The sequence below is a fragment of the Aegilops tauschii genome, chromosome 1 (genome assembly GCF_002575655.3).
Source record: "Aegilops tauschii subsp. strangulata cultivar AL8/78 chromosome 1, Aet v6.0, whole genome shotgun sequence".
Lineage (NCBI taxonomy): Eukaryota > Viridiplantae > Streptophyta > Magnoliopsida > Poales > Poaceae > Aegilops > Aegilops tauschii.
Genome location: NC_053035.3, coordinates 46628576 through 46653974, shown reverse-complemented (window position 1 = coordinate 46653974; position 25399 = coordinate 46628576). Strand labels below are relative to the sequence as shown.

General features: G+C 47.4%; 2 pseudogenes; one reads left to right on the top strand and one right to left on the bottom strand.

Annotated features, from left to right (window-relative positions):
• Nucleotides 1-504: 504 nt before the first annotated feature.
• LOC109755688 (uncharacterized) lies at nucleotides 505-6812 on the top strand (annotated as a pseudogene).
• A 6032-nt stretch (nucleotides 6813-12844) lies between these two features.
• On the bottom strand, nucleotides 12845-14073 carry LOC109755687 (uncharacterized; annotated as a pseudogene).
• Nucleotides 14074-25399: the final 11326 nt, after the last annotated feature.

Sequence of the window (25399 nt, the reverse complement as noted above, 5' to 3'; positions counted from 1 at the left end):
TTGATGAAGAAGGATTTGCCGTGCTTGATGAAGAAAATTGACATCCTCGCAACAACATAATTTCACATAAGGAATTATAAGAAAAAAGTACAGTAACATCAAGCTTTCTGGTGGGAAAAAAAGGCAAACATCAGGCCCGCACTCGCAATCGGACGGTGTAGAGAGCTAAGCAGTTCGATGGATCGCTGGCCCTCCGATCCTAGTGGTTCCCAAAGGAAAAAGAGGAAAGAAATTATAATCATCCAATAGTGGTTCTTTTGATGTTTCCGATTTCCCCGGCCCCAAATCTCGGGACAGTCCGTGCTTCCCGTTTGCCCTAGTGCCGCAGGCGCACGAGTTGATTTCCTCTGTAGATCTGGTAAATGAATCCCGCTCTAGTTCTTGTGCGATTTTCTGCTCTCCTTCACGCTGACCGCTTACAAATTTGTGTATTTCGGGTTTGCTTTTCTGCAGGGAGGATCGGGGCATTGGGTTTTTCCACCTAGACTGGCTAGAGGTGCGTTCATGTCGCACGAACTGGAGCGTGCGGCGGTGGCGGCCGCGCCCGAAGAGATCCCGACGCCCTTGGCCAAAAGGGTGAAGGAAGATCCGGCGGTTCCGGCCATGGCGACTGATGACTGGTCCAGGTGGTCCACGCTCCCGCCCGAGCTCCTCCGCCTCATCGCCGAATCCTTCCTCGGCACCAACGACGTCGACTGCTACATGGACTTCCGCGCCGTCTGCCCCAGCTGGCGTGCTGCCACCGACGACCCAAAGGACAACACCTCTGACCGCCGCTTCCAGCCGCGGCGGTGGATCGTCCTCGACGAGGTCTTCGACCGCGAGGGGAGATTCTTCCTGTTGAACACCGACACCGGTCGCTTCGTCGGTTCGTCCACAGAAAGCTCCCGCTCCTCAGCGAGTACTACGTGGTGGCGACCACTCACATCGGCTGCGTCGTCCTGGCCGACAAAATCCCTCCCCACGTGGCCGGTTAGACTTTATAACATAGTCCAACTGTGTAATCTGTATATTGTGTAATCTTATAAATATATGTGATAGGCCATCCCTAGAGGGTTGAGCCAGTTCCCACAAATCCTATGTTTAACATGGTATCAGCCTAAACCCTAGGTCCTACTCCACCTCAGCCGCCGCCGCCGTGCCCCCAACCCTAGGGCCGCTGTCGCCGCAGCTGCCATGACCGCTTCCGCCTCCGGTTCCGCCAGCTCCGGGGCCCTCCCCGCCACGTTGGCCCCCCTTCTCAATCTCCCCGCCCACGCCGGTGCGTCGCCGAGGCCCCAATTCTTCGGCACCACCACCGTTGGCTCGATGTTCTCGGCTCCAATCCCGCCATCTCCCGCGACATCGACGGTGGCGGCCTCCACCGCCGCGATGATGGCGCCACCCGCGGCCCTCGCTGGTTCGTCCCCGACACTCGCCATCCTGCCGGCGGCCTCGGGGGCCTCCGATGATCCGCTCGCGGGTGTGGCACCCGCAGCCCCTGCGGCGTCCGTTGTTGCTACCACCGACGCCGCCATGTTCTTCGGGCCTTTTCACTTCGACAACCTGATCACCACTCGTCTCACGCCGGACAACTATCTGTTTTGGCGTGCCAAGGTTCTACCCCTGCTCCGCAGCCGCTCCCTCCTTGGCTATGTCGATGGTTCCCTGCCGTGTCCGCCGCAGGTTATCCCCACTGTCCACGGCCCGGCCATCAACCCGGCGCACCGTGTGTGGGTGCAGCAAGACCAAGCGATCCTCTCCGCCATCCAGGGCTCCCTAGGAGACGGGGTCGCTGGCCTTTGCCTCTTTGCTGCCTCCTCCTTGGATGCGTGGACGACTCTGGAACATGCGTTTGTCCAGACCTCCACCGCCCACTCGATGGCTCTTCACAGCAAGCTCGATGACATCAAGAAACTGGACTCATCTGCCACAACATACTTCAACAAAATCAAGGTCTTGGTGGATACACTAACCTCTATTGGTCGACCGCTGACTGATGAGGAGTTCGCCGGCTACGTTATCAAGGGTCTCGATGCCGAGTACGACAACCTTGCCGAGGCCGTCCACAACGCCAAGCCGCCGCTTCCTCCGCATGAGCTCTTCTCCCGTCTGCTCTTCACCGAGCAACGCATCGAAGCTCGCCGGTCCGTCACCACCATCGCCGACCAGCCAGTGGCCTTTTGGGCCTCGCGTGGCCAGCGCCCACATGCGCCCTCTTCGCCCGCACGGATTGCCACCCCCCCCTGCGCCAACCTCGGGCGGGGGCCCCGTGCGGTGCCAGCTTTGCGGCCGTGAGAGGCACCTCGCCTCCAAGTGCCACAAACGATTTCAGCGGAGCTTCCTCGGCATCGGTAATGATGGCAAAGGCAATGAGTGCCAATTTGCCATGGCAGATTTTGGCCCTCCTGCTGTCCATGTTGCCGCCAAGGGCAAGGACACACGCGTCGACCAAGGTTTTACGCCGTCATACCCGATTGATCCTGCATGGTATATGGACACCGGCGCCACGAATCATATGACGAACGAGCTCGCCAAGTTGTCCACTCACCAGCCCTACTACAGTCACGACAAGGTTCACACCGCCAACGGTGTAGGTATGCCCATCTCTCACGTTGGTCAAGCATCTCTCTTAACTAGTCATCCATCTAGGCAGCTTCATCTTCATAATATTTTACGGGTCCCCTCGGTGACTCTTAATTTGTTATCTGTTCCAAAACTCACTGACTCACTCTTGATAACAATGTCCTATGTGAATTTCACCCGTTTGATCTTTTTGTCAAGGACCGAGCCACCCGGGATATTCTGCTTAGCGGCCGCCTGAGCCATGGCTTATACCGCTTGGAGGATCCATACGCCCCGCGCGTCTTCAGCGGTGTTCGTGTGTCGCCATCCCAGTGGCACTCTCGCCTTGGTCACCTCGCCACTCCCATAGTTCGCCATATACTTCACCGTCATGAGCTGCCTATCGAGTCTAGCAATAAGGAGATGTCCGTGTGTGATGCGTGTCAACAAGGCAAGAGTCATCAGTTACCATTTGTCTCCTCTACTCGGGAAGTAACGAGTCCTCTTGAGCTTGTGTTTTCCGATGTGTGGGGTCCCGCACAAACATCTGTCAGTGGTCACAACTACTATGTTAGCTTTATTGATGCCTATAGTCGCTTTACCTGGCTTTATCTTCTTAAGCACAAATCTGATGTGTTTGATATATTCATTCAGTTTCAAGTGCATGTTGAACGTCTTCTTAAGCATAAAATTATTCATGTTTAGTCCGATTGGGGGGGCAAATATCGCAACCTCAACACTTTCTTTAATAAGCTTGGGATCTCCCATCATTTATCATGTCCTCACACACATCAGCAGAATGGCGCTGTTGAGCGCAAACATCGACATGTAGTTGAGACCGGACTCACACTCCTGGCTCACGCCTCCGTACCGTTTCACTTTTGGAGTGATGCCTTTGCTACTGTGTGTTTTCTTATTAACAGACTTCCTACGCGTGTTCTGAATATGAAAACTCCTATTGAGCTTCTTTTACATGAAACTCCTGACTATACCTTCTTTAAGGTGTTCGGGTGTGCCTGTTGGCCTCATCTTCGTCCATATAATCATAGAAAGCTTGAATTTCGGTCGAAAAAATGTGTGTTCCTGGGTTATAGTTCTCTCTATAAAGGCTACAAGTGCCTTCATGTGCCAACAAATCGTGTCTACATATCCCGTGATGTTGTCTTTGATGAAAACGTCTTACCCTTCTCCGCCATGCCGCAGCAACCCACCACACCTCCATCTATGCATTCATCTCCTATTATGCTTGGCCAATTTGAAGATGTTGCATATTCGTCTGTGTTGTTACCTAATCATGGTGCAGGAATTGGACGCGGTGCTCGCTTGGAACTACTCCCTGATGCATCTCCTGAGACGCACGTCGATCGGCCGGTGCACGTGCATGCACTGCCTCCCGCCTTCGACCCCGCCTCTGGAACCACGCCTGCCCATGCAACTCGGCCGGCGCCTGCAATGGCCTCCGTACCTGGGTCGGCCTCCGTCACGGCTGCTTCTGCGCGGCCCACATCACCGATGGCCTCACCCGAGAGGCTCGAGCGGTCCTCATCACCGTCTCCATGCCTGGCTTCGCCTCCGTCATCGCCTACGTCGCCCGCCCGTACATCTTTGCCGCCCCTCTCACCAGGGTCAGCTGAGCCTCTCGTCGCCTCGCCTGGGCCCCCGTCGCCCGATCCTCCTTCACCGACGCCTCAAGGATCGGTGCCGCCTGCTCCTGTCATCGTTGCACCGCAACATCCGCACACTCGCAGCCGCAGCGGTATTGTTCTTCCCAAACAGCGTCATGATGGAACTGTCACATACCTGGCTGCTTGCCTTGCTCATGTTGTTGCAGATCCCACCGCTGAACCACGCAGTCATGAGGCCGCTATGAGTATTCCTCACTGGAGGGCTGCTATGGAGGAAGAGTACCACGCTCTTATGCATAATGAGACCTGGACACTGGTTCCCCCTCCACCTCGCGTCAACATTATTGATTCGAAGTGGGTTTTCAAAGTCAAGAGACATGCAGATGGATCTATTGAGCGCTACAAGGCGCGTCTTATGGCCAAGGGGTTTAAACAGCGTCAGGGTCTGGACTATGAGGACACATTCAGCCCCGTTGTTAAACCTACTACTATTCGGCTTCTCCTGTCTCTTGCAGTCTCTCGTGGTTGGTCTCTTCGACAGCTCGATGTGCAGAATGCTTTCCTTCATGGGCTGCTTGAAGAGGAGGTTTACATGCGGCAGCCACCAGGGTTTGTTGATCACGCTCAGCCTCATCATCTCTGTCGTCTGACGAAGGCTCTCTATGGACTGAAGCAGGCGCCCCGTGCCTGGCATGCTCGCCTTGCTTCGGCCCTTCATACTCATGGCTTCGTTCCGTCGACAGCTGACAGCTCGCTGTTCTTATTTCAGCGCCCGAGTGTGACTGTGTATTTGCTTGTGTACGTGGATGATATCATTTTGGTCAGCTCCTCTGCAACGGTTGCTGACTCTCTTGTGACTGCACTTGGCAGAGATTTCGCGGTTAAGGATTTGGGACGGCTCCACTTCTTCCTGGGTATTGAAGTTGCGCATCAGTCTCGCGGCAGCTTAGCTCTCACCCAGAAGAAGTACTCCCTTGACCTCTTGCGCCGCGCTAGTATGCTCAAGTGTAAGCCATCCCCCACACCAACGTCCTCCACTGACAAGCTCTCAGCTACTGCTAGTACGCTTCTGTCTCCTGCGGATGCAACGGAGTATCGGAGTATTGTTGGTGGCTTGCAGTATCTGACGATCACACGCCTTGATCTTTCCTTTGCGGTTAACAGGGTATGCCAGTATCTTCATTCACCTACTAATGTGCACTGGTCTGCTGTGAAGCGCATTCTTTATTATGTGCGTCTCACTGTCTCCTATGGTCTTCATCTACGACCCAGTTCCTCTACCGTTCTATCTGTGTTTTCAGATGCTGATTGGGCTGGGTGTCCGGATGACAGGCGATCCACGGGGGGATATGCTGTATTTTTTGGTCCTAATTTGATCGCCTGGAGTGCACGCAAGCAAGCCACTGTTTCTCGCAGCAGCACAGAAGCCGAGTACAAAGCAGTTGCCAATGCGACTGCTGAGCTTATCTGGATTGAGTCTTTACTTCGAGAGCTGGGAATCTCCCAGTCACATCCTCCAGTTCTTTGGTGTGACAACATCAGTGCTACGTTTCTTTCGACAAACCCGGTGTTCCATGCACGAACCAAACACATTAAAATTGACTATCATTTTGTGAGGAAACGTGTTGCACAGAAGCTACTACAGATCAAGTTTATCTTCTCGAAGGATCAACTTGCCGACATCTTCACCAAGCCTCTACCTTCTCCTATGTTCGAGGTCTGTAGGCGCAATCTCAACCTTCTAGATGCATCAGGAGTGAGTTGAGATTGAGGGAGGGTGTTAGACTTTGTAACGTAGCCCAACTGTGTAATTTGTATATTGTGTAACCTTATAAATATATGTGATAAGCCACCCAGAGGGTTGAGCCAGTTCCCACAAATCCTATGTTTAACATAGCCAGCGTCCTCAACCCTCTCACCGGCATCGTCGTCCGCTTCGCGGTGGCCGTGCCACCGGAGGTGGGGGTCGCCCATGTCGTCGTCTCCCGTGGCAGCTCTCTGCGCACGCTCGTTTTGCTTGGCGACTCGTCTCGCACGCATTACATGGCCGGTCCCGACAGTCAGGATTTCACGGCCATCCATGAGGCCGCGGCAGATTACCATTGCTTCCTCAAGGCGGGCGTAGGTGGTGGCGTCTATGCGCACATCAATGCATACGTAGATGGTGTGCTCCCTGTTTTCTTCAACTTCTTGGGGGCATATCGTTCTGATCCTGTCAAGTTTTTATCCGGCCATGCCAATGACCGCGGTTTCCTAGTTGCACTGGCTGGACACATGCTGCTCGTCTTCAAGCCACCGGGAATCGACCATCCCTATGTTCTCAGATTCGACACGGCGACACGTCAGCTTGTGCTTGTGCAGAGAATCGACAAATTCGCCATCTTCGTTGGTCATCAGAGGTGCCTAGCTGTGGATTCCAACAAGTTCCCGGGCGTTGAGGAGAACTGCGTCTACTACACTCAGCATTTGGGTACATCCGCTTTCATATACAAGTGTAACATCACGGACAAGAAAGTAGAGAGGATCTCTGAATCCCACGATTTCGTGAGGCTGGGCAAGCAGTTTGTTCTTGTCGCCCACCGTCCTTTCACGGTCATCCACAATATCCCGGATTCTCAACTCGCCTTGCAACAGATGTCATAAAGGGCCGGCAAATCTTTGTTCAACTCTGGGGATATATAGTGACCTTGATGACCGACCGACGACATGGCTATGATTTTGCTAAGTGAATGTTCTTGTTTTCTCTAGTCTTTTGTTTTGTTATCTTGGACTTTTGGTTATGGATTGCCATGTTATGGGTAAAAAACAAGTTGTGTTGCTGTCTTAATTAGGACATGGCATCAACCTAATGCCACACCTATTGTGTTGATGCTATCCTTTATCTTCATGTCCACTTCTCCTCTTATAACCCCCTCCGTTCCATAATTCTTATAGTTGTAGTAGTTAAAACTTGAACTGAAACGACGACAAGAATTATAGAATGGAGGGGGTGTTACTTTTTAGCAATGCAAACCAGCGCTTAATTCTAGCAGTATTAGATGTTGGTCCAATTTTTGCCAACTTGTGAGTTTACCTCCTGCAGCTGGACCGGTTAACATATTACTATGCCTCGTCCTTCTCTGCTAATTTTGAAGTGAATTGCAGAAAACATCGACATTAAAGGTTAGGTTTGCACAAACCACACTTCTACAGTTTTATGCCAAAAACCACTAATTCTGAACCTAATTTTTTGCAAAAAGCACTAATCACCCGGTTTGTTAGTTTTAATCATGATTATGACACTAATTCTGAACCTAATTTTTTGCAAAAAGCACTAGTCACCCGGTTTGTTAGTTTTAAATCATTATTATGACAGATGGGTCTCACCAAAAAGGGTGCTGTGGCACGACATAACGGATCGCAACTAGACATAATACAAGGGACTACAATGTAAAAGGGCCTAAGAAGATAAGGTTGTTTTTTTCATTTAGAAAAAGAGAGGATAAGGTTCCGGCGCCGCCGTTCGCTCGTGCCTGGCCGACGGGTGGCGCTGCTCGCTCGCGTCGCTCCCATCGCCGCTGCTGCTCGAGCGTGTCTGTCGGTGCCGCTGCTCGCTCGCGCCTGGCCGCCGGCGCCGCTGCTGCTCGCTGGCGTCGCTCCCGTCGCCGACTTGCCGGGGGAAAAGTGACATCCAGCACGGGTCCAATAATTTGATCGATACGACCTGTACTTTTTTCTTCAATTGTGGAAACCCCGGGAGGAGAAGTAGTAGGATTGGTTCTCATAATTATCACATAATTAAAAAAAGGAATTTGTCAAAAAAATTCTTCATTAATAATATTTATTCATCTAAGTGGATAAATCTATAATATAAATATAGAGGCACTTCTTTTTCTTTTTAAAGAAGTTTTAAAATATATCTTTTCTTTATGATAAAGAAGGGGGTGAGATTCCCCTTTATTTTTTTGCGTTTCTTAATTTTGTATTCCGCTATTCCGACGAATAACGTCAGGAGTCCATTGATGAAAAGGGGTTGGGGAAAGCTTAAACCCAAGTCCTACAGTGATGGATATAAGCGCAATTGAAATTCCTGGAGAGTTATACATTTGTGTATTGATAAGACCGTTCACAATTTCTTGAAGCTCGATCTCCCCCCAGATGAACCATATAGCCAAGAGAAACCATGAACCAGAATAGAAGAGCTTGCCCCACCCATGAGTAAATATTTTATAGTAGCCTCATTAGACCGTAGATCTCTCTTGGTATATCCAAACAATAGGTAGGAACATAAACTGTCTACCTGAGACTGTCCCTTGGCCCGCGGGTCTGACACAAGGTTAGAATCCGAGCTCTTCCAGAGTGGTATCTCACTGATGGCTCGGGCCCCCCAGAAGAGGGCCTTCTTCACCTTCCACCTAAGCTGCGCAGGAAAGGCCCAAAGCCAATGCTCCTCGTTCGCGCCTGGCCGTCGGCGCAGCTGCTCGTGGCCAGGGCGGCTGCTGCTCGTTCGCGTGCCTGACGCTGCCCTCGCACAATGTGGACGCGGCACCACCGGCCGAAGGCCTGACGCTGCCCTCTTGCCCCTCCAGGCGACGCTCCGGTGTCCGTACCTCGCCGGTGATGAGATCCCATGAACGCGTGCTGCAGTTTTTGCTTGGACAGGACCTGATTGCATTTTTATTTTTGCCCAAAGGGTGTCTATGTAAATGTAGATTAACCTGTCTAACGCCGTATGTGGAAAACCATTATGCCACGTCAGCTTTTGCGGGCTCAACTTGTCATAATAGTCATCAAATGGGTCAAAACCAACAACTAGTATTTTTTGCAAAAAAAAAGGCTCGGAATTAGTGGTTTTTGGCATAAAACTATAGAAGTGTGGTTCCTGCAACCCTAGCCTTCAATGTCGATGTTTTCTGCAATGCACTCAGCTGTGTTGTGGTTAATTTGTAGAACTGCACTTTACAGTCCTTGATCTGCAGTGACTACATAATGATATAATCTCCAGCCGCGCCCCCAACAAGGCCCCCCAGGCGATTTTTTTGGCCGCCGGCGACGAAAAATCGGACCAGTCGCGCCCCCAAAGGCCCTTTTTTCGCCGGCTCGGGCCGAAATTGGAGCCGGCAGACCCAGGCCGAATCGTTTTTGGCGCGAAAATCGGCGGGCCCTCCTTGGCAGCGACTCGGCTGTGTTCTCGTCGCTTCGTCGTCCTCATCGCCTCGGTTCCCGCAGTGGAATCAATGCCAAAGCTGCCGCGCGCTGTCGCGCCGGTCAGCCTCCATTGATGCCTCACGGGCGGCGCAGTGAAGGCGGGGCGACGCGCGTCCCTCACCCGCCACGCGTACACACGGCGGCCACGCGGGCGCCGCCTATATAAGTCGCCCCTCCCGCACTGGTGAGCCACGCGCAGACCTCGCTCTCCATCGCCGACGCCCCCGTTCCTCCCTCTCTTCTCGCCGTTCACCCAATGGCTGAGCGCTACTCAGGTGATGGCGCGGCGGCGAACGACTTCGGCCGCCGCCACCTTCACGAGGACGAAGCCCGGCTTCTCTATGAGGCCGAGTACCCGGTCCCTCCGGACATGCGGGTGCCGGGGGCGTGGAGGATAAGCGCCGGCGGGGTCCCGGTGCCACCGCCGTCCGCCAGGGCGACGCGTCGTGCGTGCCCGTATCCGTGCCTCTCTGCCGCAGCCGGCGAGGGAAGGGCCGAGGTACACCCCCGGCAGCACGTTGTGGGAGCCGCACTTCCGTCGCCGCCACGCCGAGCAGCTCGAGGCCACCAATGGCGTCGTGCCCTCCGGGAGGCTCAACGCCGACGGGCGCCGCCGATGGTGGGGCGTGCCCGGCCGCACGCTGGAGGACGTCCTCGAGTACATCAAGGGCGGCAACACGCCGAGGCTGGAGTACCCCGCTCCCCCCACCTTCTCCCGCCGGCGTGGGAGCTCGTGGACGCCGAGACGCATGGACCCGACGTCCTCCTCCTTGTCTGGCCGCTCGTCCGGCTCTCCCTCCCTCCTTCCCGTCAAGCCGGAGCCCCAGGAGATCAGTCGGCGCACCCGCAGCTGCGGCGTCCGCATCGCCGAGTCCTCCCCCACCTCTGCCCGGCTCATCAGGCCGAAGGTGGAGTCCGGCCTCCCCGCGGAGTACGAGGCTATATCCCGGCGCGGCTTCTCCGACGAGGCCGCCCTAAAGTGGGCGCGGGACGACTACCTCCGCGACGAGATGGTCCGGCAGCGCCGAGCCCTGGAGGAGATAGCCGCCCGCCAGCGTGGGCGAGAGGACGAGAACGGCATGGTGATCCTCGACAGCAACGAGGACGAGGACGCCCCCGGACCGTCCAACCCGCCGAGCCTCGGCGACCCTGGGGAGGGGAGCAGCAGGGATGGCGGTCGCGGAGGAGGCGACGACGACGGCGGCGGCAACTACACGCAGTTCTACAGGCTCCTCGGCATGTAGAGATTCAGGGCGACGGGCGGCGAGGAATGGCGAGGGCGACGTCGGGTCTAGTAGTGTTTTTTTTCTTCTTTTGTAAAATATTTTATGAACTCGCCGAAGTTTGGTTAAATTTGCGCCTTGTTTGTGCGAATGTGTGGCCAGATTTTATTTTTCAAAAAAACATGGGCGCGGCGACTGGGGAACATCACGCCCCCAGCACGCGGTTTAGCACCGGTACGCCCCCAGGCGGCGATTTTAAGCGCCTCCTGGGAGGGCCAACGGCTGGAGATGCTCATGTTGTGCAAGATGACACAGCATGTCATGATCTCCCACATTTGATCTTTCGACCAGGTCTGAGCAGGGTACCGGACAACAGCAAATCGAGATTGGAGCATACCAAATGCCCGCTCGACATCCTTCCGGCAAGCCTCCTGCACCTTGGCAAAGTGGGACTTCTTGCCTCCTGGCACAGCGTTTGAGATAGTCTTCACAAATATAGACCATCTCGGATAGATGCCATCAGCTAGGTAGTACCCCTTGTTGTAGTGTCGCCCATTGACCTCGATGCCTTCGAGACGATGCCGGTTCTTTGCTTTCATCCGCCCCGGCGCCGAGCCACCTCGCCGCGGCTTTTCATTGCTCGCCAGCAGCTGGGCGAGGGCGGCGAGCACCATGAGATGGTCTTCTTCCTGGACGTCGGCCTCGGCTTCCTCCTCCAGCAGCGCGGCGAGCGCTTCCTCGTCGTCCGAGTCCATCGCCGAGGCAGGCAAATCGCCGAACACCTTGCGTCCAGTGGGCGTGTACCCGCCGCTAAACTGCCCCTCTGCGACCAGAAACGACGGCAAAAAACGCCCAGCTGCTGGTGGAGGGGCTGCCTTGGCGAACCGCTGCTCTTTTTCCAGCGGGGATTGGCTATCTAGCGGTGAAGGGCGGTGGGCGGCGCCGGGATACAGCTAGTGGCGGACAAGGGCGCGGGGGGTGGGAGGCGAGTCGGGAAGAAAAACTTGACTTTTCACCTGACGGTGTGGGCCAGCCGCGCTTTTCCCTTGCGCCGGAGCCCCCGAGCGCCCCCAGCGCGCCGGGTTCGGCCTGCGGCCGCCGGGCCCAAAAACGGGCCGAACCGACGGATTTCGGCGTCCTGGGGGCGTGACTGGGGCGTTTTTTCGGCGCCGGCGCCCAAAAAGTGGCCTGGGACGGCTGGAGATGCTCTAAGCATCCAGCTCCAATCTAGGAACCGTGTAGGTGTAACAGAAAACATGGAAATCCTACATTCTACTTGGATATGAGTGTATCATAAGTTTCATTGCTTTTATATAGTCAAATAGGATTGAGCACTGATCCGAAAAATGTAAAGGCAGAATACAGCATGTTAGTTAGCAGCTTCAGCTTATAAAAGCGCCAGATTATCACTCGCAGCTTATAAGTTGTGACTACTACCTTGTAACTTAATCTAGCTATATGGCAAAACTAAACGAGTCAGTGCTGAAAATTATACATTTCACCCCTGAATCACTTAATCGACTATCAAGTCGACAAACTGGTATTGCTTTTTAAGGAAAAAAAACAATTGATATGCTAACTTAATGAATTGATGATCTTGCACGATGCAAACTTCTAAAGTTCTAATCAGTTACACTAGAAGTTAACTTTGCATGGCACATACGGACCCATCCCACCATGGCACCAAGCTCACTTCAGATACACCAAAAGAAATGCATTGATGAATGGTAAACTACAGCTTTGACAAGATGTCAACCAGAGCAATATCATTTCCTCTCATGTCAGAGAACAAAACAAGACTGCACTGCAGTTCGAGATGAAGAAATTATAGAGGTCGGGGTGAGAACTAGCTAGTAGTTGTGCATGTACCTGTTGTAAAATTAGCAGAGAAGAACAAGGCACAGAAATATGTTAACCGGTCCAGCTGCAGGAGGTTAACTCAAAAGTTGGCAAAAATGGGACCAACATCTACTACTGCTGGAAATTAAGCGCTAGATAGATTGCCTTGCTAAGAAGTAATACAAGGGAAGAAGTGGACACAATTGGTGTAGCAATAGGTTGATACGTACCATGTCTTGATTAAGACAACAAACGACCTGTTTCTTACCCATAACAAGACAAAGCATAGCCAAATGTCCAAAATAACAAAACAGAAGAATATAGAGAAAACAGGAACATTTATTTAGCAAAAATCGTAGCCCCGTCGTTGGTGGGTCATCAAGGTCACTATCCGGCCCCAGAGTTGAACGAAGGTTTGACGTCCCTTTATGGCATCTGTTGCAAGGCGAGTTGAGAATCCGGGATGTTGATGGTGTAGCTGGAGAGAATGTGGATGATGGTGAAAGGACGCTCGGCCACTAGGACAAACTGCATGTCCCGCCTCACGAAATCGTCTGATTCGGAGATCCTCTCCACTTTCTTGTCCGCGATGTTGCACTTGTATATGAAAGTGGATGAACCCAGATGTTGAGTGTAGTAGACGCAGTTCTCCTCGACGCCTGGGAACTTGTTAGAATCCACAGCTAGACACCTCTGATGGCCAACGAAGATGGCGTATTTGCCGATTTTCTGCACAAGCACAAGCTGGCGTGTCACGTTATCAAATCTGAGAACACAGGGATAGTGGATTCCCCGTGGCTTGAAGACGAGCAGCATGTGTCCAGCCAGACCAACTAGGAAGCCCCGGTCGTAGTTGGCATGGCCGGAGAAGAACTTGAGAGGATCAAAATGATAGGTCCATAAGAAGTTGTAGATAACAGTGAGCACACCATCTACGTATGGATTGAGGTACGCGTAGACGCCACCCCCTACGGCCGCCTTGAGTAGGAGATCCTAATCTGGCGCGGTCATATGGACGGCAGTGAACCTGGCTGTCGGGACCAGCCATGTAAAGCGTGCCAGACGAGTTGCCGATCAATACGAGCGTGCGCAGAGAGCCGCCACCGGAGACGACGACATGGGCAACCCCGACGTCGGGGGGCACGGGCACCGCAAAGCGGACGACGACGCCGGTGAGAGGGTTGTGGACGCTGGCCACGTGAGGAGGGCTTTTGTCCGCCAGGACGACGTAGCCACTGTTAGTGGTCGCCACCACATGGTATTCGCTGAGAGCAGCGGGAGCTTCCTGTGGACGAAGCGGCCCGTGTCGGCGTTCAGCAGGAAAAGTTTCCCCTCGCTGTGGAAAACCTCGTCGAGAACGATCCACCGCCGCGGTCGGAGGTGTTGTCCTTTGGGTCGTCGGTGGCAGCACGCCAGCTGGGGCAGACGGCGCGGAAGTCCACGTAGCAGTCGACGTCGTTGGTGCCGAGGAAGGATTCGGCGATGAGGCGGAGGAGTTCGGGCAGGAGCGTGGACCACTTGGACCAGTCTTCAGCCGCCATGGCCGGATCTTCCTTCACCCTTTTGGCCCGCGGAAGAAGAGGGGTGGCCAAGGGCGTCGGAACCTCGTCGGGCGCCATGGCCTCCACCGCCGCATGCTCCAGTTCTTGCGACATGAACGCACCTCTAGCTAGTCTGGTTGAAAAACCCCAATGCCCTGATCCTTCCTGTAGAAAACCAAACCCAAAATACACAAATTTGTCAGCGGGCAGCGTGAAGGAATCTGGGGAGAAGTAGAAAATCGCACAAGAACTGGAGCGGGATTCAGTTACCTGCAGATCTACAGAGGAATTCAACTAGTGCGGCTGCACGGACAGTCCCGAGATTAGGGGCCGGAAACATCGAAAGAACCAGCAATGGATTATAATTTGTTTCCTCTTTTTCCTTTGCCTTTTTTTCCCACGAGAAAGCTTGATGTTATCTTTTTTATCCCCTTTTTTCAAGAATTCCTAATGTCAGCTTTTTTTTTAGGGTAATACTCCCTCCGTTTTTATTTACTATACATATTAGGTTTGACTGAAGTCAAACTTTGTAAACTTTGACCAAGTTTATAAAAAAAATATAAACATTTAACATAACAAATCTATATGATGTGAAAGTATATTCAATAATGAATCTAATGGTACTGCTTTGTTATTGTATATGTTAATATTTTTGTTTATAAATTTTTTCAAAGTTGACAAAGCTTGACTTTGACCAAAGCTAATACGCGAACTAAATAAAAACAGAGGGAGTACTGAAAATCGGAGATCAGATTTGTAAGCATGGCAAATCGAATGTTTTCTATTGCGTGGATGGGATTTTCTTTAGCAAACATGGCAAATCTTGACAAAAAGCTGAACATGGCAAAGATTTGCTACCTCTGACATTCAATTTGCCATGCTAAAAAATCTGACGTTTGATTTGTAGCGAAATCTATTTTTTTTTAAGTTTGATTTGCTTCCAAGAATATCACTTCCAATCTATGTTTCCAAGAAAACCCCCATATTTTTGGAAATAATTATGGGATTTATTTGTTTTCAACAGTGAATAAATAAATGTATCAAATGATTATTTTTGTCTAACAAGCTGCCCTTACAATTGCCTTGACAATATCGACAAAGATAACGAGCAAACATGCGGCAACTCGGTCACAGCGCATAACAAACTCTGTGTCGTTGAATTTGGTTTGCGCGTGCTGTGTAGGTTGGCTATGTTGATATCATGCACGAGGTGTCTACACATCATGCGCATCACGCCATATCACAGCCCCCTCTATCAGTGTCCTATATTTATATTAATACAGATAGGGTCACACATACAATTCAAAACCTTATTTCACACGAATAGCTAAAATGTTAGCGTGTAGTGATAGAGAAGGGGTCATCGCCAATGAATCAAGAAAAAATTGTGCACAATAGGGTGGTCTGTACACATAATTTTTAAAGAAAACGTGTGAGATGATTCAACAATCGCACACGATCTAAATATTGAAACTGTTTGCTGCTAGGGAACTATAACACACGTCACTCGAGGAGAACACAACCTATATGACAAGCAAGGTCGAAACAAAGTATGCTAGAAAAAAATCTAATTAGCCAGCCAACAAGCAAACGAAGCAAGTAAAAGGTGCGGGAAAGGGTTAACCACCATTGAGTCTTGAATGTACATTTTATACCAAAGTTCACACTCTTTGGGAGTGTTAATCTTTGTTGGAGCGGTGCTGAAGCCAAATTTCTAGAGCATCATCAAGTTGCTCACTGTATTCTCCCTTAGATTCACCCTCGGATCACTGGAGGTTGATCTTGAAGGTGACCACCACACCTTTACAAACTTCTCGAGAGCACACTACAAGCAAGGAAGCTTTTGGAGGAACCTGTACCGCCGGGAATGTATCCGGTGCACCCGCACTTGTGGTGCTACCGGTGCACCGAATGCCATAGAATATTTTTAAAAGTCTAAAAAAATTCTAGCATGTTAACACAACATCAATGTATAGTGTCGCAAAATTTCGTATAAAATTTTGAAATATTTTTTGAGATACAATAATGACAAATTTGACATCAGTGTGATAATGGGCCAAATCTAGAGCCCAAGTTATGTTATGTACTATTTCACTGTTGAATTTGTAGTTTCCTTTTTCGAGTTATGTTTTGAACTTGAAATTGAAATTTTGTGACAATCTACATTGATGTTGTGTGAGTGTGCTTAATTTTTTTTAGAATTTTTTGAACATTTTAAAAGAACATTGTGAGTTTAGTGCACCGGTAGCACCACAAGCTCCGATGCCCCAGATATTTTGCCCTGTACCGCCTAGATGACTAACTCCAAGAGTAACAAGTGTTAATGGATAAATCAAGTGGGGAACATGAATCAGTTTGGTGGAAGTGTAACTCGGTTCTTGCTCTCTCAAATCCCAAAGTATTGGAGTGTTTGGGTGGAAGGATTGAGAGTATTGAGAAAAATGGAGGTTAGCAATGGTGGAATAACTCATAAGACAATAGAGTTGAGCTGGAGGAGAAAGAAGGTGCTATTTATACCCCCTTCAATAAATCTAGTCATTGCCACCCTGGAGGCTTTGTGTGCACGGGGTCACCCATGAGAATTCCCCAAACCCCGTCGGCTCGAGGTAGAGACCCCGTACGGACGGAGTGTCGACAGGATTTGCATTCGACCCCGTGGACATAGGGCGCCAGGGAGCATGCATATGGATTATCCAGGCAATAAACCCTGGACCGTGGACATGGGTAGGGGGCACATAGTATATCTGTGAAGGGTTTTGAGGTAGTTCTTGAATCTTGAGATGGGAAGGTTGGTGTATGAGTTTGTTGTGTACCCACAATTTCGTTCGAGCACTTGGACTCCTCTTAATAGTGCGGTTGCCCTAGGACTCAAGTCAATTGAAACCAAAGCTTCGAGTGGTAAAAAAACCACACCTTTATCCTTTTTGAAGTGGGAGGGGGCAATCATCTTCTTTTTAATCAGTCGAGAATCCAATGACCTGAGATGATGGTATAGCAACCGTCATTACTTTCACTAACTACATGATCATCACACAAAGTACCTTTTAGAGATAAATGCACTTCAAACATCAAGGAGACTACAGAGTTAAAGGTTGAAGTAGGAGATATTGTATTTCATTTCGAGAGAAGAGAGGACAATAGTGATGCCCACAATATGGCTAGAACCTCACTAGGCTTAGCAGAAGGACGGCATTCTGTCTGGCGGCGCTCCCAGCAATGCAAAATGATCTTCGATTGATGGATAGCTCGGGTGATCTTTCTCGGAAAAAGGTGTGATTTGTTGGTTCTAATTCATTATTATTTTTTTGTACCAACTTGCCTTTCGCTTCATTTTCATTTGCTCGGTTTATTTTAGTTTTAAAAATGTCTACTAATTTGAAAAGGTGTTCATAAATATTGGAATGTTTGTGAATTAGAAGATGTCCATGACTTTGAAAAAATGATCTTTAAGTTAACATATATTCGATGATTTGAAAAACATTCATGAACTCAAAAAGTTCATGAGTTCAAAAAAATGTTCATTAATTTGAAATTTTATGCACAAATTAAAAAATATGGCCTAATTTTTTAAAATGTTCAAAATTCAGAAAATATTCACAAATCTGAGAATATTCTTCCAGTTTCAAAATATTCAAGAATTTGGAAAATATTTATGAGTTTAAAAGATGTTCACAACTTAGAAAGTGTTTGTGGGTTGCTAATTCAAAAAATCGTCAGGAATTTATTTATTTTTTGAATTTTAAATCATGTTTGTCAATTTTTTCACAAATATTAAAAATGTTCAGGAATTCAAAAAATGTCTACAAACTAATTTTTACATGAATTTTAAAAATATTGGTGAATTTTTAAAATGTTCCCAAATTCAGAATTTATTAATGTATCTAGAAAAGTTCATGAATCTAAAAAATGTTCCAAATTTTAAAGTGTCAGCCAATTGGTTCCCCCCACAAATTCAGTGAATGTTTATTAATATGAAAAATTATCATGATTTCAAAAACTATTCATGAATATAAAATGTAAGTGGATTTTAAAAGTGATCACATATTCAAACAATATTCCCAATTTATAAAAAAATATCCGTGGAACTAAAAAAATGTCTGCAAATTTTAAAAATGATCAGGAATTCATTAATTGTTTACGCATATGAAAATGATTGGAAACTCAAATATATTCCCCAATCCAATATATATTCATGGATTTAAAACTATTCATGAACTCAAAAAACAATTGTGCAATTAATAATAGGAAAACAAGGAACATAAGAAAGATAAAAATAAAAAGGAATAATCTCATAAGAAATAAACGAAAATAAGAAGAGAAAAACAGAAATGCCAACACTAAAAAAAGAACAAAAAACTGGCGTACTCGTCGATCGTTGGTAGCGAGCAGTATGGTACTGCTCACTGTAAGCGATATATAGGATTCGTTCCACAGGGCCGGCCCTGGGGTATGGCGGATGGGGCGACCGCCTAGGGCCCAGGTCTTGTAGGGGGCCCATGATTGGTGATGCATGCATATGTATAGCCCAAGCAGCGCGAATGCGTGATGGACTTGGCGGCTGATCGCTAGCGAGGAAAAGGTCAAGCGTCGCATCGCTAGCTTCTCGCACACATCCATTCATCTGTAGGGATCGCTACTTTCAATCAAAGAATAGAAAAAACACATCGCGATCGCTGCCTCATCGTCTTTGTGTTCGTCGCTTGAGACTCAACCGTCGCTCCAGTTTCTTGCCGCTTGCCGCCGCTCAGCGCCCTGCTGGCTGCCGCCGCTACAGCCTGCCGGCTGCCGGCCCTGCCTTCGTTCCCGATTTTTGCTCTCCTGCACCGTGCCGTCGTTGATCCGTCTTGACCTTGCCGTCCGGCCGTCCTCAAGGCTAGGAGTTCATTGATCACCGTCCTCTCAGTTTTTCAAAGGTACGCAATGATTCATCCGTCAGCAATTTTAGTATACATGTTATAGAATTGTTAAGGTGTTTCTAATCGTATGTACTGTTTTTCTTCATCATGTATGGCTGAAAAATTACTCTTAATATTTTGCAAATGAAGTTAGACATACACTACATGCTAATATAATGTGCAGAAACATACATATACGCATAATATTAGGGGCCATGTCGTCGAGTTGCCAAAGGCCCTCCGAAACATAGGACTGGCAAACTGATTTTTCGCCGACCTGTCCTACATCACTGTTACTGGTTATATTTGTTTATTCCCATAATTTGTCAGACCTGTTTAAAAAATATGTTAAAGACATTTAAAGAAAAAGACCGGATGGTATATTATAATTTGTTTGTGTAATATTAAAAAAATGTTCATAGAATATTAATAAATGTTCATAGGACTACAAAAAGGTTAATGAGATTTTCGAAAAAACGCTAAACATGTGTTTAAAAATGTTCATCGTGTATTTAGAAAATGTTCGATGTGCATTTGATAATTTTTAATAGTAAAAAAATCTTCAATCTGTATATGAAAAATGCTTAACTTGTATAAGAAAACTGTTCAACAGGTATTACAAAATGTGGACTTGTATTCCAAAATAGAAACTATAAAATAAAGAAGTGAAAATTAGTAAATGCAAAAACAGGTAAAACCAAATCTATATCTATATCTATACCTACTAATAAAGCAAGGTGCGTTTCTCCGCTTTTTTCATCCGTTCACCAACGAAAAGATTTTCCTTTTATCCGAGGTGGTACTAAATTTTTGTGCTATCGTGTGCTATAAAAGAAAAACGGGTTGTTCAGATTTCGTACCTGGGCCGGGCGTTGAGGCCCAGTGCTGCAAGGCCACTTATTTTCCTACGCACACAACTGGCAGAACCCTATTTAATGCACAGAGCGTCAAATACCCAAAGATTCGCACAGGTCGCCCAACACTGAGCCGGCCCATTTTCGTTTTATCCTGTATTCTATCTTTTTTCTTTCTTTCTCTTTTATTGTCCTAATTATTTTTACGTTTTACCCTTCCAAGTTTAATTTAGTTTTTTTCTAATAAATTCGAAACTCGAAAAAACTCAGAATTACAATTTTTGGTTCAAGTTTTCGACCAATATTCCAAATTCTAAAAAATTTGTGTTAAAACAATTCAGAACTTTGTTTTTTTTCTGAAATTTGTTCAAAATAAAAATGTGCACTAATTCAAAAACTGTTCAGGTTATTATTAAAAGTTTCATGTTTTCTGAATTGTTTTGTGAATTTAAATAAATATTCTAATTTAAAATTTTCTCATGTCTTTTGGAAATATTCATAATTTTCAAAAAACTGTTTGAAATTTCAAAAAATGTCATGTTTCAAAAAATATACGCAAATTCATTCTTATTTTCTATGATAAGTTTGAAAAAAATATATGTTTGAAATCTGATGATGCATTATGTTCTTAAATATCCGTGCTTGCCATTGGTCAATAGAAACCGTTTGTTCAAAAAGAAAAACGGGTTGTACAGATTTCGTACCTGGGCCGCGCGTTGAGGCCCAGCGCATCAAGGCGCACACAGCTGGCAGCACCCTATTTGCCGCACAGAGCGTCAAATATCCAAAGTTTCGCAAAAGTCGTCCAACACTGGGCCGGCCCATTTTCGTTTTATCCTGTATTCTGTCTTGTTTCTCTTTCTTTCTCTTTTTCTTTCCTAATTATTTTTACGTTTTACCCTTACAAATTTTTCAAAAAACCTCAGAATTTCAATTTTTGGTTCAAGTTTTGGGTAAATATTCGAATATCTTAAAAAACAATTTTTTTATAAAAGTTCAGCACTTTGTTTTTGTTCAGAAATTTGTTCAAAATAAAACAAAAGTTCCCAATTTTTCAAATAATGTTTATATTTTATGCAATTATTCAAAATTTCCAATGTTTCTTTTTGCATTTAGAAAAAATGTTTCAAATTTGAAAATGTTTTTTTGTGTGAAATGGTTACGAAATTAAAATAATTTTCCTAACATTTTCGAAAAATTTCTTAATGTTCAAAACATGTTACCATTTAAAAAAATTGTTCACTAATTCAAAAAATGTTCAGTTTATTATAAAAGGTTCATGTTTTAAGAATGTTTTTGTGGATTTAAGAAAATATATTTCAATTTAAAATTTTGCTCATGTCTTTTGTGAATATTCAGAATTTTCAAAAACTGTTTGAAGTTTCAAAAAATGTTCATGTTTCAAAGAGTATACGCAAATTCTTTCTTATTTTTTATGATAGGTTTGAAAAAATTTGAAATATGTTCGAAATCTGATACTGCATTATGTTCTTACATATCCGCGCTTGCCATTGGTCAATAGAACGTGTTTGTTCAACTAGCTAGCAGCATGTCGTCGAGTCTTTGATTTATGCGCTGCAATTAGTAATACATTTGGTTACGCCGTGATAGGAGACGCAGACCAACCCCACCACTATCAAGATCTCGTCGGCCAAACATGATCCACGAGAAGATCGCAGCTCCTAGCTCTGTCGGCCACCGCTACGGAGACTATTTTCGGAGGACACATCATTTCTCTCCCGTTGCTTCTCGTAATAAATATCTCCCGTTGCAACGCACGGGCATATGTGCTAGTAAAACATAAAAAGAAGAAGAAGAGAAACACACATATAACCTTTTGAAAACTGGGTGGAAGGTTCCTTAAACCAACCCCTACTTGCATTAAAACCTTCCTAAAGCTGCTCGCACACAGCTTGTTGGGCTCGCCCATTCAAATAAGTTGTGTTGGCGAGGGTTTTAAGCAAGACCTGGCATTTGCAACGGTCAAGTTTTGCTCAAAAAACAAATTGCGACGGTCAAGCTCGCTGGAACGGTTGGGTGACTTCGGCCTAGGCTTGTCATGTGTTGGATGTCCTCTGTTTCTCCTTCCCTTTGCTACTATGCATTTTACTCATCTGATCTCCACTCTTCATTTGAGTTTCGCCTCTATAACTCACACCAATCGATCGGTATATCTGCCCAAAACCGTATGTGTGTCTCGTATCAGATGGATTAATCACACATATTCCCTGCGTTCCAAAGTAATTAAAATTCTAGGATTTTTCCAAGTAACTTTAAGTTTGATCAAACGTATAGAAAAAATCCACAAAGATCTACAATATCAAATATATGTAATATAAAAATATATCTAATAATGGATCTAATGAAATAAATTTGGTTTTATAGATGTTGATTCATTTTTATATAGACTTGGTCAAACTTAATGAAGTTTGACTTAGGACACTCCTAGAACTTCAATTATTTTGGAACGGAGGGAGTATGAGGGAGTGATCGAGTGCATCCACATACCACCGAAGCAACCAAGAATATACACATAAAACGACGATGTACCGAGTTACACCGGAATTAGATGCATTATTTAGAAACATAATCTCAGCTTCACCAAAGTTGCCCTACTTCCTTCCTACTTGTTTGTTTTGGATAGGGCGGACACATAACCCCCCGCGGGAGAATCCCCGTATCTTCCCTCTTTGTCCATTGTGTCCACTTTGGTTTACGTGGCTAGTGTTTATCATGTTATTTATTATTGTATTACACATTTTTTATATCTATGATCTATGGAATACTTATTTTTTTAATATGTGATGTTTGTAGTTTTTGGTGCACAAAAGTATGGGTTATTAGTGGGTGGTATTTTGCTCCATGGCAAAGGACTGAAGTGATTCTAGATAGCTGGCCAAGAATCTGCATGAAACATCCACGGGTGATGCTGGTTTTGCATGAACGATCTCATTGCGGACATACCAGATACGCCATAGCAACATCATGAGCATGACACGCATAGACTCCTCAAGACCACTGGCTAGCTGAATAAACCAATCGTCACGTTCGGGAGAATTGTAGTAATGTCAGGAAGAACCCATATTACCGCCATTGCATGCCAAAGCGCTGAGCATTTACGCATGAGCAAAACGCATGAAAAGTATCCTCATCGGCGCATCCACAGACCGGACAAGTTTCGACCACCTCCAGGTTTATCCGCTGCTTGTTGTACCATGTAGGTAAGCAATTAGTGGCCAGGCGCAATGCAAAGTGCAAAACTTTTGGCGGCCCAGAACTAGACCAGACCACATTCCACCCATCGTGTGATCCATCAGACCGAGAACGAGTAGAAGCAATCAAAGAATTATGTTGTTCTCCGCAGCAAGTCTATATGCACATTTTACAGTAAACACACCTGACTTCTCCGGAGCCCAAGCGGTGAAGTCTTTTCCCAGCCAGGGTGACAGTCGGATTTTTGTTACCTCGTAGATATCAATAGGAAGGAAGAACTGTTGTAGTTTCATGAGGTCCCATGCGCCATTGTGATCCAATAGTTCAGACACCCACTTGTATCTACAACGCCCTTCTTAAGTTATAAGGCCACATGTAGGGTCCCGCCAAATACGAACATTTTGTCCATTGGCTATCCTCCATACCAAACCTTTTTTCAATAGCTCCAAACCATAACTGACAGCTTGCCACGTAGGAGATGGATTAGCAAAAAAACTGTGTCCTCCAATCTACCACTTGGATAATATTTGGCCTTCAAAAGTCGAGCACACAAACTGTTAGGGAATGCAATTAAGAACCAAGCTTGCCTGGCTAGGAGAGCCTGGTTGAAAAGACCGAAGTCTCTAAATCCAAGTCCACAACGAGCTTTTGGCCTTGTCAATTTATTCCACGCATACCAATGTGTTTTTCTTTTTCCTTCCTCGGCACCCCAATAATAATTGATGACCATGCGATTGAGATCATCGCATACACCCTTAAAAACTCTCATAATGTAAGTAGGTATTGATTGTTGAGCGGACTTGACCAATACTTCCTTACTAGCCTGAGTGGGGCGCCCATCATAAGAGAACAACCTCTTTGTTTTAACCATAAGATTTTGAAATTTTCCTTTTGTCATCCTTCCATCAGGTGTCGGGAGCCCCAAATATTTTTCCTCAAGCCAGACGTGATAACCTGCAAAGTGTTCTTGACCGCACTTATAGCATCTTGTAAACAAGAATCACCAAAGAGAATAGAGCACTTTGCGGGGTTAATCAATTGCCCAGTGGGTTGACCATACACATCAAGCATACTTATAACATGCATAGCTTGTTGAAGAGTAACTTTGAAGAATAGTAGTGTGTCATCAGCAAACAACAAGTGGGAAATCCCTGGAGCTCTTCTAGTAATTTCCAGTGGCGAATTACTTCCTTCCCCGATTCCTTTCTGAATAATTGCAGACAAACCATCAGCAACAAATAGGAACAAATAAGGAGATAGTGGATCACCTTGTCGAAGACCACGTGACGCTACAAATGAATCCAAGATGGCTTCATTAAATTTCACGGAGTATCTCACTGAGGTTACACAAGACATAATCCAATTAACCCACCGTTGAGCGAAGCCAAGCTTTTGCATCACTCGTCTAAGGTAATTCTAATCCACCCTATCATAAGCTTTCGAGAGATGAAGCTTATAGGCACAAAAACTTTTAGTAGGATCCTTCTCCTGCTTTATATAGTGAGTGCACTCGAATGCTACTAGAGCATTACCTGTGATCATCCACCCCGGAATAAAAGCACTCTAGGTTGGTGATATTAGAGCATCTCCAGCCGTTGCCCCCCCCCCCCCGCCCCAGGACGCATAAAAATCGCCCCCTGGGGGCGAGCCGGCGATTCGTTCGGCGCTGGGGGCGGTTTTGCGCCCAGTCGTCGCCCCCAGCTCGCCCCCAATCGCCGATTTTGGCCCACTTTTGAAGCCCCATTTCGACGAAAAGGCCCATATGGGCGAGAATAGGCCCATATTCGGCGTGGTTCGCCGTGGCTCGGCGTTCAATTATAACATAAATATTTTTTTATCACATATTTCATCACAGAAAATTCAAATACTTCAACAAAATAGTTTAACAACAAATAGTTCAATACAAATTATATAGTTCAACAAATAAAAACTCATATTTCATCACACGTCGCGCCTGGTGTCGCCCTTGAGCCTCCATAGGTGCTCTATCAGATCTTGCTGCAGTCGCCCTTGAGCCTTCATCACACGTCGGCCTCGACTTCCTCCTCCAGCAGCGCGGCGAGCACTTCCTCGTCATCCGAGTCCATCGCCGAGGCAGGCAAATCGCCGAACACCTTGCGCGCGATGGGCGTGCACCCGCCGCTAAACTGCCCCTCCGTGGACGGAAACGCCCAGCTGGTGTCGGAGGGGCTGCCGCGGCGAACCTCTGCTATTTTTCCGGCGGGGAATGGCTATCTAGCGGTGAAGGGCGGCGGGGCGGCGCCGGGATATACCTAGTGGCGGCCAAGAGCGCGGGGGGTGGGAGGCGAGTCGGGAAAGAAAATCTTGACTTTTCACCTGACGGCGTGGGCCAGCCGCGCTTTTCCCTTGCGCCGGAGCCCCCAAGCGCCCCCCAGCGTGCCGGGTTCGGCCTGCGGCCGCCGGGCGGAAAAAAGGGCCGAACCGGCACTTTTCGTCGTCCTGGGGGCGCGACTGGGC